General features: G+C 42.8%; 1 pseudogene; it reads right to left on the reverse strand.

Annotated features, from left to right (window-relative positions):
• Positions 1 to 1351: 1351 nt before the first annotated feature.
• LOC132658961 (zinc finger protein 280A-like) lies at positions 1352 to 3033 on the reverse strand (annotated as a pseudogene).
• Positions 3034 to 11474: the final 8441 nt, after the last annotated feature.

The following is an 11474-nucleotide window of genomic DNA, read 5'->3' on the forward strand; positions in this document are numbered from 1 at the left end:
TGCATATTAGAATGGCTCAGTCAGTAACAGATCTGCCTGCAATGAAGGAGACCCAGGTTTGAACCTTGGATCAGGAAAATCCTCTGGAGAAGAAAATGTCAACCCACTTTCCTATTCTTGCCTGGGAAGTCCTATTGACAGTGGAGCCTGGTGGGCCAGAGTCTATGGGGTTGCAAGAATTAAATACTACTTAGCAACAAAACCACTAGCACATGCATTATCTGAAAATCTCATGTCTAGACATACAGATATAGCTATCCCAGAGAAACTACTATGAAGGACACATACAGGTTCATAGGCAGCTTATTCAAAAAGGCAAAATAAAAGCCTCAAATTTCAGGCACAGTAAAATGGACATATAAGACTATGTCCATTCATCCAAGGGAATTCGACCCAGCAATGGAAAAGAGTGTTCTAAAGCTACATACAATAAGAATTCATCTCACTTACTTAAAAGAAAAACAAGACCAGGGGAAAAGAAACTCTATTGTGTGATTCTATTTATTTAACATTTGAAACAAAGAAAAATGAATCCCTGGTGCTAGAGGTCAGAGAAGTGGTTACTTTGGGGAGCATAGAGTAGCCAGGAAAGAACATGGAAATTTCAAAGCTAATTGACGGTAGAGAGATAAAGCAAGTACAATCTCAGTTACAGTAAAGCCAGACTTTATTTTCTTGGGCTCAAAAATAACTGTGCATGGTTACTGAAGCTGTGCAATTAAAAGATTCTCACTCCTTGGAAGAAAAGTTGTGACAAACCTAGACAGTGTATTAAAATACAGAGACATTACTTTGCCAACAAATGTCCGTAAAGTTAAAGCTATGGTTTTCCCAGCAGTCAGATTCAGATGGAAGAGCTGCACCATAAAGAAGGCTGAGTGCTGAAGAATTGATCTTTTCGAACTGTGGTGCCCGAGAATAGAGAAGACTCTTGAGAGTCTCTTGTACTGCTGGGAGATCCAACCAGTCAATTCAAAGGGAAATCAACCCTGAATATTCAGTAGAAGAACTGATGCTTAAACTCCAATATTTTGGCCTCCAATATTTTGGGAAGATTCAACTCATTAAAACACACACACACACAACAACAACAACAACAACAACAACAAAAACCCTGATACTGGGAAATATTGAAGGCAGGAGCAGAAGATGTGACAGAGGATGAAATGGTTGGATGAAATCAGCAACCCAACGGAATGAGTTTGAGCAAGCTTCAGAAGATGGTGATGGACAGGGAAGCCTGGCATACTGAAATTCATAGGGTCACAGGGAGTCAGACACGACTGAGCAACTGAACAACAAAAGCCAGGCAGGGTCTTTATATACAGCTGGCTGAACCTCAATAGGGCTTTTTTGAATTTCTGGAGGTGAGTAGAACATAATTTTTTAGCCAGATCCCTTACTGCAACACGTCTGGAATATTTTTTGTTCATAGTCAATTTTCTTTGTAGTTTTTCTGGGTGGCACTTGGGACTCAGTGTTCCTCACAATGATGGATGCTGTCTCTCTCAGTCCCAGCTGAACTGAACTTAGGATCATGACCTGTGTTTCACAAGGCAACCCTCGCAATTGCTCTTGCTTTTTGAATGACTGATGATTCTTGGTCTGATGCTCCGTCTTTTCCTTCAGGTTCAAACACTGTAGCTGGCACTTGGAACATGGAAAGACCTTCCTGGTCCAGTGCCTCCAAGAGTGATTTACAAAGGATGTCACCAGTTTGAAAATTTTGAGGCAAAACAGACAAAGCAAATTGTTTGTGATTCCATGCCACATTCTAAAATGCGCCTCTACATTGGCAAAGGCTGACAATCTATAACTGAAAACACTGCAGACATAGGGCATCTTGCCAGGTTTGTGACTGTCCTTCATATGCTGTAAGACAACCCAATCTGTTTTGAAGGAAAATTCACAGATATTACAGACGGTGGAGGGCTCCCAGAAAGTGTGGACACTTTCAATGTGACACTGCGGCTGGAACAGGGTGGGAAACTGGTGGTGGTAGTGCTGGTAGGTAGTGTGGATTTCCCAGCTGTTAACCTTCTGCCTCTCAAGCTCCAGATGGTTCCTCACATGGATCATAAACTTGACATTTTTCTCAGAATTCTTGAGCAGCTGAGGCATTTAAAAGCTGTGTGTCTTCTGTTCTGGCTGCCCATCTCTTGTATGTTGTCCATAGTAAAAGTCATCAAGTAACATGATCAGATTTCCTTTCATGGGAGTAACAGTCTTGCTCTGACTTGTAAGAGTAAAAAAGTCAATTTTCTCCAGCCCTTCCAAACTACATGTTCTGTCTGGACCCATAAGACTGAAGCATGCCTGGTCATTGGCATGAGTCTGTGAAAAAGATGCCCACCATAAACATGGCTCAGTGAGGTCGGAAGATCTCCCAAGGTCATAGTCAAGTTCTTTGTAGGAGAGATACCTGGAGGGGCCATGGTGGAGGCAGGGCCCCCTGGGATTCCATCGCTGACTTTGGGTCTTTTGGAATTCCCTCTGTTAAATTTCTCATCTGACGTGGGACATCTCTGAATTAAGAGGACTTTCATCCTTGCCTCCTAATGAGAGAACAGCTCCAGAGAGACAGTGAGGCCATGGAGAGAGCAATTCTGAATTGTGAAGCACAGCTTCCAGAGAGCTAGTTTTATAATCAGGTTTAGAAGAAGGCTCAGAAATAATAGGACTGTCTCTTCCTCCCTATTCATCCTGAGAAGCTGGTGATATAGCCGCTGGCACTGATGCTGTGGTTCTGAGATTTGCAGCTTGCAACGTGCAGGAGGGATCTGGACTCACGTGGCCCTTCTTTCTTCTTGAAGATGAGTCTATGGTCACTCTGTTCAAAATGTTAGAAATGACTGGCTTTGAACTTGAAATCTCACTGATAAAGAGGGTTTCAGCACCTTCATTGATGTGCTCCACTCCAACAAAGATGACCTCAGCATCATCATTGTCCTCATCTCTGGATTTGTACACTGCAGTCTTTTTATTGGGTTGTGGTGGTGCTTGTGCTTCCTCACATGGGAAGAGATGGGACATTTTGTAATCACTTTTGGCTTCAAGTGGCCCCTTCTAGTGTTTTTTCCACCTAAAGGCAATCACCAGACAAGGTCAACTCCTCTAATCTCAGGTGTCATTCTCTGTGGTTTCAATTAACCCTCAGTTGTTCACCGAGAATATTAAATGGAAAATTTCAGAAACATATAACCTATATGTTTTAAACTACAGGTCATTCTGAGGAGAGTGATTGGAATCTCACACCATCCTGCTTCCTCCTGCCCAGAATGTGAATCGTTCCTTAGTCCTGCACATCCCACCCATTTGTCACTAGGTTTACCACAATGACTGTTGTGATGTCACAGGGCTTGTGACCAATTCCCCCTTATTTTACTAAATAATGGCCCCAAACCATAAGTGGAGTGATGCTGGCCATTTAGATACGCCAGAGAGAATCCATAAAGTGCTACCTTTAAGTGGAAAGATCAAATTTCTCAATTTGATATAAAAAGAGAAAAATATTGTATGCTGAGGTTGCTAATATCTGTGGTGAATGTGAAGAAGAGAAAAGCAATCTGGGTTAGTTTTGCTCTCAAACATCAAACTGCAAAAGTTATGGCCACAGAGTGTAGTAAGTGCTTAGTTAGGGTAAAAAAAAAAAAATCACTAAATTAGTGCAGTCATATATTTTACATAGTGACTGCATTCACAAAACTTTTATAAAAGTATATTGTTATAATTGTTCTATGTTATTATTACACCTTTCCTGGTGGCACAGATGTAAAGTGTCTGCCTACAATTCGGGAGACCTGGGTTCGATCCCTGGGGCAGGAAGATCCTCTGGAGAAGGAAATGGCAACCCAGTTCAGAATTCTTTCCTGGGAAATCCCATGGACAGAGGAGCATAGTAAGCTACAGTCAATGGGTTTTCAAAGAGTTGGACACGACTGAGCAACTTCACTTTCACTTTCCTGTTATTATTAGGCAGTTGCCAATCTCTTGCTGTACTTTTATAAAATAAACTGCATCACATGTATGTTTGTATAGAAGAACGATTGTGTACATAGGGTTTGATACTATGTGAGGTTACAGATGTCCGCTGGGGGTCTTGAAACTTATTCTCTGCCGATAAGTGGTGATGATTATATTTCTTGCAAAAGACAAAATTAGTACCTGTTTTAATTATTGGCTGAAACATTGAGATAACTATTAGACATAAGGAAACATCTCAAACTCAGTTAAGTCACATGACCATTTTAAACTTCCTTCTCCAGCTGACACTGTTGCCTTGTCGCACCATGGTGGCCCCAGTGCTCCTGTTAAACTCTGCAGGAGAGCTGGTAAGCACCATTTTGCTTGCAGATCTACAATCTCACTCAGAAATGCTGACCAACATAAAATGTCCAAAAGAGCCCCCAGCTGTCCCTTGGGGGTGCCCCTCACTCCCTCCACTCTCTGAGTCCAAAAGGTACCATAGTCTATTGCGGAAAGTTCTAATAGGAAAACTTGAGCCTGCCTCATGCAGGCAACTATCTATCTATATCTATATCTATATCTATATCTATCTATCTATATCTATATCTATCTATATCTATATCTATAGAGAGAGCATTTACACTGTACTTGAAATTATTTACACAGCATAAACATTGTATTAAGTATTATAGGGAATGTGAAGATGATTTAAAGCATGTGGGAGCATCCCCTTAAGTTACATGCAAAGACTACACCATTTTATATAATGGATTTGAGCACCCATGGATTTTGGTTTCTGTGGGTGCAGGGTTCCCAGACCCAAACTCTCAAGGGTACCGAGGAGAGAGGACAGGGCTTTCTTGGGACTTCTGCTGCTCGCCCTGCCTTGGACACTGTCTCAGGTACTGTCACCGAACTGTTAACCTGCCTCAGTCCACAGTTTCTCTGCCAGGCTTCCCTGATGATGATGTCAGATATCATACCTCCCCCAACTCACATGCCATATTCAACTCCAGACCTATTGGGTTGCTGTATTTTTGTTTCTAGAACAACACGTGGTGTCTGTCAGCGCTACATGTCTGCTGCATAAAGAAATAGCAACTGTTATTTACACAATCATTTACCTGTACCTCAGGCTCGACCCACTCATTCCTGGCTCCTCAGGTACCTACAGTTGATGTTAGACAAAAGACTGAGAAGCAATTTCTCCAAGTATTTAATGAATTCCAAATCTTAATGAATTAAAACTATCATGCAAGAGAGAAAGTCAGCCAGTATGTAGCTGAATGCTAACAGGGATGGTGGCCGAAGAATTGATGCTTTTGAATTGTGGTGTTGGAGAAGACTCTTGCAAGTCCCTTAGACTGCAAGGAGATTCAACAAGTCCATTCTGAAGGAGATCAGCCCTGGGATTTCTTTGGAGGGAATGATGCTGAAGCTGAAACTCCAGTACTTTGGCCACCTCATGTGAAGATTTGACTTATTGGAAAATACTCTGATGGTGGGAGGGATTGGGGGCAGGAGGAGAAGGGGATGACAGAGAATGAGATGGCTGGATGGCATCAATGACTTGATGGATGTGAGCCTGAGTGAACTCCAGGTGTTGCTGTTGGACAGGGAGGCTTGGCATGCTGCTATTCACGGAGTTGCAAAGAGTCGGACACAACTGAATGAGTGAACTGAACTGAATTGAAAAGAACAGTACACAATTTCTCTCCACATAATACATTTGTTGATAGCTTTCATGGCAATAACACGTTTCTTTGACATTAAGGGACATTTGAAAGTTTACATTTGACCTTTTCTCATACTGATCACATTTCAACAGTAGCATGTCATAGTTTGTTTGGTTGTGTGTAAATGATGGGCCTAGTGGTAAAGGTCCCTCCTGCCAATTCAGAAGACATAAGAGATGCATGTTCCATCTCTGGGTCAGGAAGACTTCCTGGAGGAGGGCATGGCAACCCACTGCAGTATTCCTACCTGAAGAATCTTATTGTCAGAGGAGCCTGTTGGGCTACAGTCCATAGGGTTGCAAAAAGTCAAACATGACTGAAGCAACTGAACACACACACATTCATATGTATATAAATATATATTTTATAGTGGTATGAAAATAATGCTGTGGGACTTCCACGGTGATCCAGGATTTAGGACTCCTCACTTCCAGGCCAGGGACAAGGCTTCAATCCCAGCTCAGGGACCTATGATCCCATTTGTCACTCTGTGTGGCCACAAAAAAAAAGGAATAATGTTTCTTACAGCTGATGTCATATTAGATTTAATGAAAATTTCTATTTTTCATAAGCAGAATCCAGCCTACTAAATTTGTGTCACAAGTCACTAATGGGATGCTAGCTGCATTATATAGGCAAATTATATAGACAGGGATTGATAAATTGGCTTGCTTCCTGGTTTTTGTTTTTTTTTTTTTTTCCTCCAAACTAGCAAGTTAAGAATGATTTTTATGGGTTTTTTTCTTCCTTTTTAACTTTTAAAAAGTGTTTACTATTTTTACTTCTTTTTTTAATTTGAGGGGAAACAAATATTTTATGGCATATGAAAATTATATGAGATTTAAATTTCAGTGTCGCAAATAAATAGTCCAGTTCATGACTGGAACACAGTCCTGATCATTTGCTGCTGCCTGAGGCTATTTCACACTGCTAATGGGAGAGAGCTCATGGCCCTTAATGCCTGGTTACTCTCTAGCCCTTTACAGAGAAATTTTGCAACTCATGGCTTCAGAGAACAAAATGAAACATTCCAAACCCCATGGCTTACCAGCTTCTGAAATCCAGTTGACTCAGTGCAGCTAAACACTTCCTCCTCTGAGCCCCAGTGGAGGGTAAGGCTGGAGTGTCCTTGTCTCCATGTCCCAGAAAGACTTCTGTAGGAATAGCAGCACTGCTTCATGTGTCCAGTGTCCATGGAACTCCTACCTGGCTCTCCAAAAGCCTTTTCTCAGTGAGGCTGCATCAGGAGATTCCAAGCCTTTTAAAGCCCATTCTAGTCCAAACTATAGTATCCAAACCGGGCTCCAATCAGGTTTCTGAACCAGTTTTTCCCCATAGGATCTTTCAACTAGAAACCCTTCTACCAAATTGTTAGAGAGAGGAAAGAATGTGGGTGGGGCTTCAGGGCCCTGCCCAGGGGTTGTTTTCCAGGTCTCAGTGTGGTGAGAGTCCCCCACTTCCCTTTCTGGCATCCAGCGGCCCACCACCTTATCTCCAATTTATCTGCATATTTAGTTATTTGGGGTTCAATAGCTTAAGGGCAGGGGACGGTGGTCCACACAGCTATTCCAACAGAGGCTGAAGTCAGGAATCTAAACAGACAGGGGTTCTCTTCCAATGCCAAAAGATTCTCCAGCTGTAAAAAGCAAACCCCTGTCCTCTTCTGGGGGCAAGGGGATGGCTTAGGGGAGAAGGGGCAGGGTGAGGAGGGCAGGAAGCAAGGTTCCTCCCAAGCGATTTGCACTTGAAGACTCAGCACCCAAGGGATTCCAAGGGTCCTCACTGTGGATCTTCATGCTGAAACCCAGGAGCTTTTTCTAAGCAGGGGCTCATGCTTTCTTAAACCACATCAGAGATCTCAGGTCACACCCTGGTCCCTCTCCTTCTCACTTCCTCCCTCACACCCCTTCTATCTCCTTCCCTTTTGCATCACCTAGACTATATCTTAAGCTTCCCCCCCCCCTGCCCCCACATTGCCTTTACAGCCCTGTGCACACAGATTCTTAGGGGGAGGAAGGGTTTCAGAGAAGAAATATATGTATTTGCATTCATTATAAGGTAACAGAGTCACTGAATTAGAACAAAAATGAAGTTCACTAATGAATGTGATCTCAAGTGTTGTAACCAAATATAACATCAAAAAGACTGTCCTTATCAAATCAGCATGTTTTCACCTTAGATTTATACAATGTATGTCCATTACGTCTCAATGAGGCAGGGGAAAAAAAAAAAAAACAAAAACACAAAACTGACCATTAGATACGGTTGATGGTGAGTGCTGTGCCTAGTTGCTCAGTTGCCTGATTTTTTTTTTTTTTTTTTTGACCCCATGGACTGTAGCCAGCCAGGCTCCTCTATCCATGGAATTCTCCAGGTGAAAATACTGGAGTGGGTTGCCATGCCCTTCTCCAATGTTGCTGAGTATCAAAACCCAAGGTGAAGGACCGCCCTGGTGGTCCAGTGGTTGAGAATCTGCCTTCCAATGCAGACAATGTGAGTTTAATAAGTAGCGGGTAAGATCCCACAACTGTGCCAGAGAGCAGTAGAACAGACAAAGGATCCTGCATGCCAAGACTAAGACCCGAGGCAGACAAATAAGTGAATAAAAATAAATATTTTTAAAACTCTATGCTGTGTACATTCTTCTGGATATATTTGAAAGCATGATATTAACAATTTCATTTATTTAAGTACACACCATGAGACTTCCTGCAGGATTTTAGTTTCCTGACCAGGGACTGAACCCAGGTTACCAAAGTGAAAGCATTGAGCACAAACTACTGGTTTGCCAGGGAATTCCTAGTTATATTTACTTAAAGAGTTTACTTTTATTGTTTGCCAAATGGTACATCCTTTGCAGTGTTTACCCTTGCAACAAACATTTTGGATGTCAATTTTAAAATGTTTGCAAAAACTTAGGGGAAAAGAAGGAAGATTTTGAATACCTATTTATGCTTGTAGGCTTCCCTGATGGCTCAGACAGTAAAAAATCTGCCTGCAGTACAGCAGGCCCGGGTTTAATCCCTGGGTAGGGAAGATCTCCTGGAGAAGGGAATGGCTATTCACTCCAGTGTTCTTGCCTGGAGAATTCCATAGACAGAGGAGACTGGGGAGCTACTATTCATGAGTTTGCAAATAGTCACACACAACTGGATGACTAACACTTTCACTTTCATATGCTTCTAAAGATTACTCAAATCTCAGAATCACCTGGGACATTATTAAATATAGAGATTCCAGGGCTGCATATCACAGCTAAGAAACTCAAATTGCCCAAGGAGGGGGCATGGGAATCTGAAAGTTCAATGTTTGCCTCACTTGATTCTGGAGTGAATCCCAGGGTGTAAAATCATCCAATACTTTGGGAAAGATTGATCTCTGTTGGCTCAGCAGTAAAGAACCCCCCTGTTGATGCAGGAGACCTGGGTTCAGTCTCTGATATAGAAAGATCTCCTGGAGGAAGAAATGGGAACCCGCTCCAGTATTCTTGCCTGGGAAATTCCATGGACAGAGGAGCCTTGCAGGCTACAGTCTATGGGGGTCACAAAAGACTAAGACACAACTTAGCAACTAAATTTCAACAGTGAAAGTGAAAGTTGTTCAGTCATGTCCAACCCTTCGTGACCCCATGGACTATACACAGTCCATGGAATCCTCCAGGCTAGAATGCTGGAGTGGGTAGCCTTTCCTGTGTCCAGGGGATCTTCCCAACCCAGGATCAAACCCAGGTCTCCCATATTGCAGATAGATTCTTTACCATCTAAGGCACAACCGGAGCCCAAACAACAATGAGAACATGCTTCAAATACCCAAGATTCTACTCCTTCAGGAGAACCTGAGGGCTGAGGGTCAGGAATTTATTTTTTCATGTGACACACTGAGCACCTGCCCTGGGAGGAGCAGCTTATTGGTAATTCAATAAACCAATCAGATGTTGTAGCTTGAGCTGGATGCTTCATCCTCCCCAGCACAGTTCAGAGATTCTAGGCCCTCCACACCCTCTCTTGGGCCTTCTGGATGTCCTTAGTATTGAAGGAAGTTAGTGTATAAGCAAAGCTCAGAGATCTTTATCCAAACTTCTCACTTTGGGCCACACTTTCAAATCTTCTGGGCTGTGCTTCTTAACCCTCAGTGAATCTAAGGAATCTACATATCTTGTGCAAAAACACATTCTCATCCAACAGTTGTGGGTGGGGCCTGAGAGTCTGAGTTTCTCACAACTGCAGGTCTTGCCCAGGCTGCTTAAGGTGTCCATATTAAACAGTGAGTACTAGAAAGCTTTTGAAAAGTGATGATATTTTGGTTGATTCTGCTTATCTTACTCCATACCCACAGAATCAGTATGTCCAGGAATGGGGCCAGGGAGTCAACATGATTAAAGGTCTGAGATATTTCTAAGGAGCAGGTAGGGTGAAAACATGTAGGCAAATTAACCTACCATCAACCCTGTTTGGGGCTTCATTGTGTCGTGCAAAATCCATTGGACTTTCCAAATGGTCCAGTGGCTAAAACTCTCCACTCCCAGTGCAGGGGCGTGGGTTTTCATCCATTGTCAGGGAACTAGATCCCATGTGCTGCGAGGAAGACTGAGGACCCCATATGCCACAACTAACACCTATGCCATCAAATAATTTAATTCATTTAAAAAAATATATCTGTAGAAGTCCTAACCCCAAACGCTTTGGAATGTAACCATATTTGTAGATTATACCTTTAATGAGGTGATTAAGTTAAAACGAGGTCACTAGGATGGGCCCTAGTCCAATATGATGGTTCTCTATATAAAATTAGAGAAGGGAATTCCCTGGAATGCCAGTGGTTAGGGCTCAGAGCTTTCGCTGCCAAGGGCCCAAGCTCAACCTCTGGTCTGGAAACTAAGACCCAGAAGAACAGAATGGCAAAAAAAAAAAAAAAAAAAGGAAATTTGGACACACAATATTAGGGCGCATGGACATAAAGGAACAGGATAACAGGAGAATGTAGCTGTCTGAGCATAAGGGAAGGAGATCTCCAGAGACACGACATTGTCAACATCTTGATCCTGGACTTCTAGCCTCCAGAACTGGGAGAAAACAATTTCCTGTTGTTTAAATATCTTGCATTTCTGGTGACCACCTTAGTACATTAACGAGTTCTTTAGATCAGGAGTCCCTAGAGAGGGCTCACCTCAAGGATAGGTAGGGGGTATGCAGGTGATGACTCAGGTCCCAGGTGACTCCCAAACATCAACAAATGCCCACACACCCAGATTTTCCAGGACACAGCCTGCTCTTGTGATCCCTTCTTGCAGACCACTGCTGCCAAAGGTCCCCACCCAACTCTTTCTGGCCCCAGCTGTTTTTACTTCTCTCCTAGACTGTGAGGGACAGAACCTTGATAACAGAGAGAGGCCTGTGCTCCAATTATCCTGGATGTGAAGGGGAGTATGTGTTTTAACAAAAAAATAAAAATTTTTTTAAAAAAGGAAGAAAACCCACAGCTGTCTAGCAGAAGCTTATCACCAGGTGTACAGAAAAACCTTCACATGTAAGGTTAGGAAGAAGCAGAGGACATGATTTCAACGTCTTCTTCAGGGAGGGTTTCTGAGAAGGAGGACAGCATACTTTCTGTAGATGGGTTGAGGGCAGATGAATTTATTGGAAGGTAGTTGGGTCTGTAGCCAGTAAAGGGATATGACTGGGGAGGAGGTATGACATCCTTCAGTTCTCTCTACCTCAAGAAGTTTCTATGATATGAGCCATGGTCATAGGGCTCCCAGAGGTCAGGGAGAGA

This window comes from Ovis aries, chromosome Y (genome assembly GCF_016772045.2).
Source record: "Ovis aries strain OAR_USU_Benz2616 breed Rambouillet chromosome Y, ARS-UI_Ramb_v3.0, whole genome shotgun sequence".
Lineage (NCBI taxonomy): Eukaryota > Metazoa > Chordata > Mammalia > Artiodactyla > Bovidae > Ovis > Ovis aries.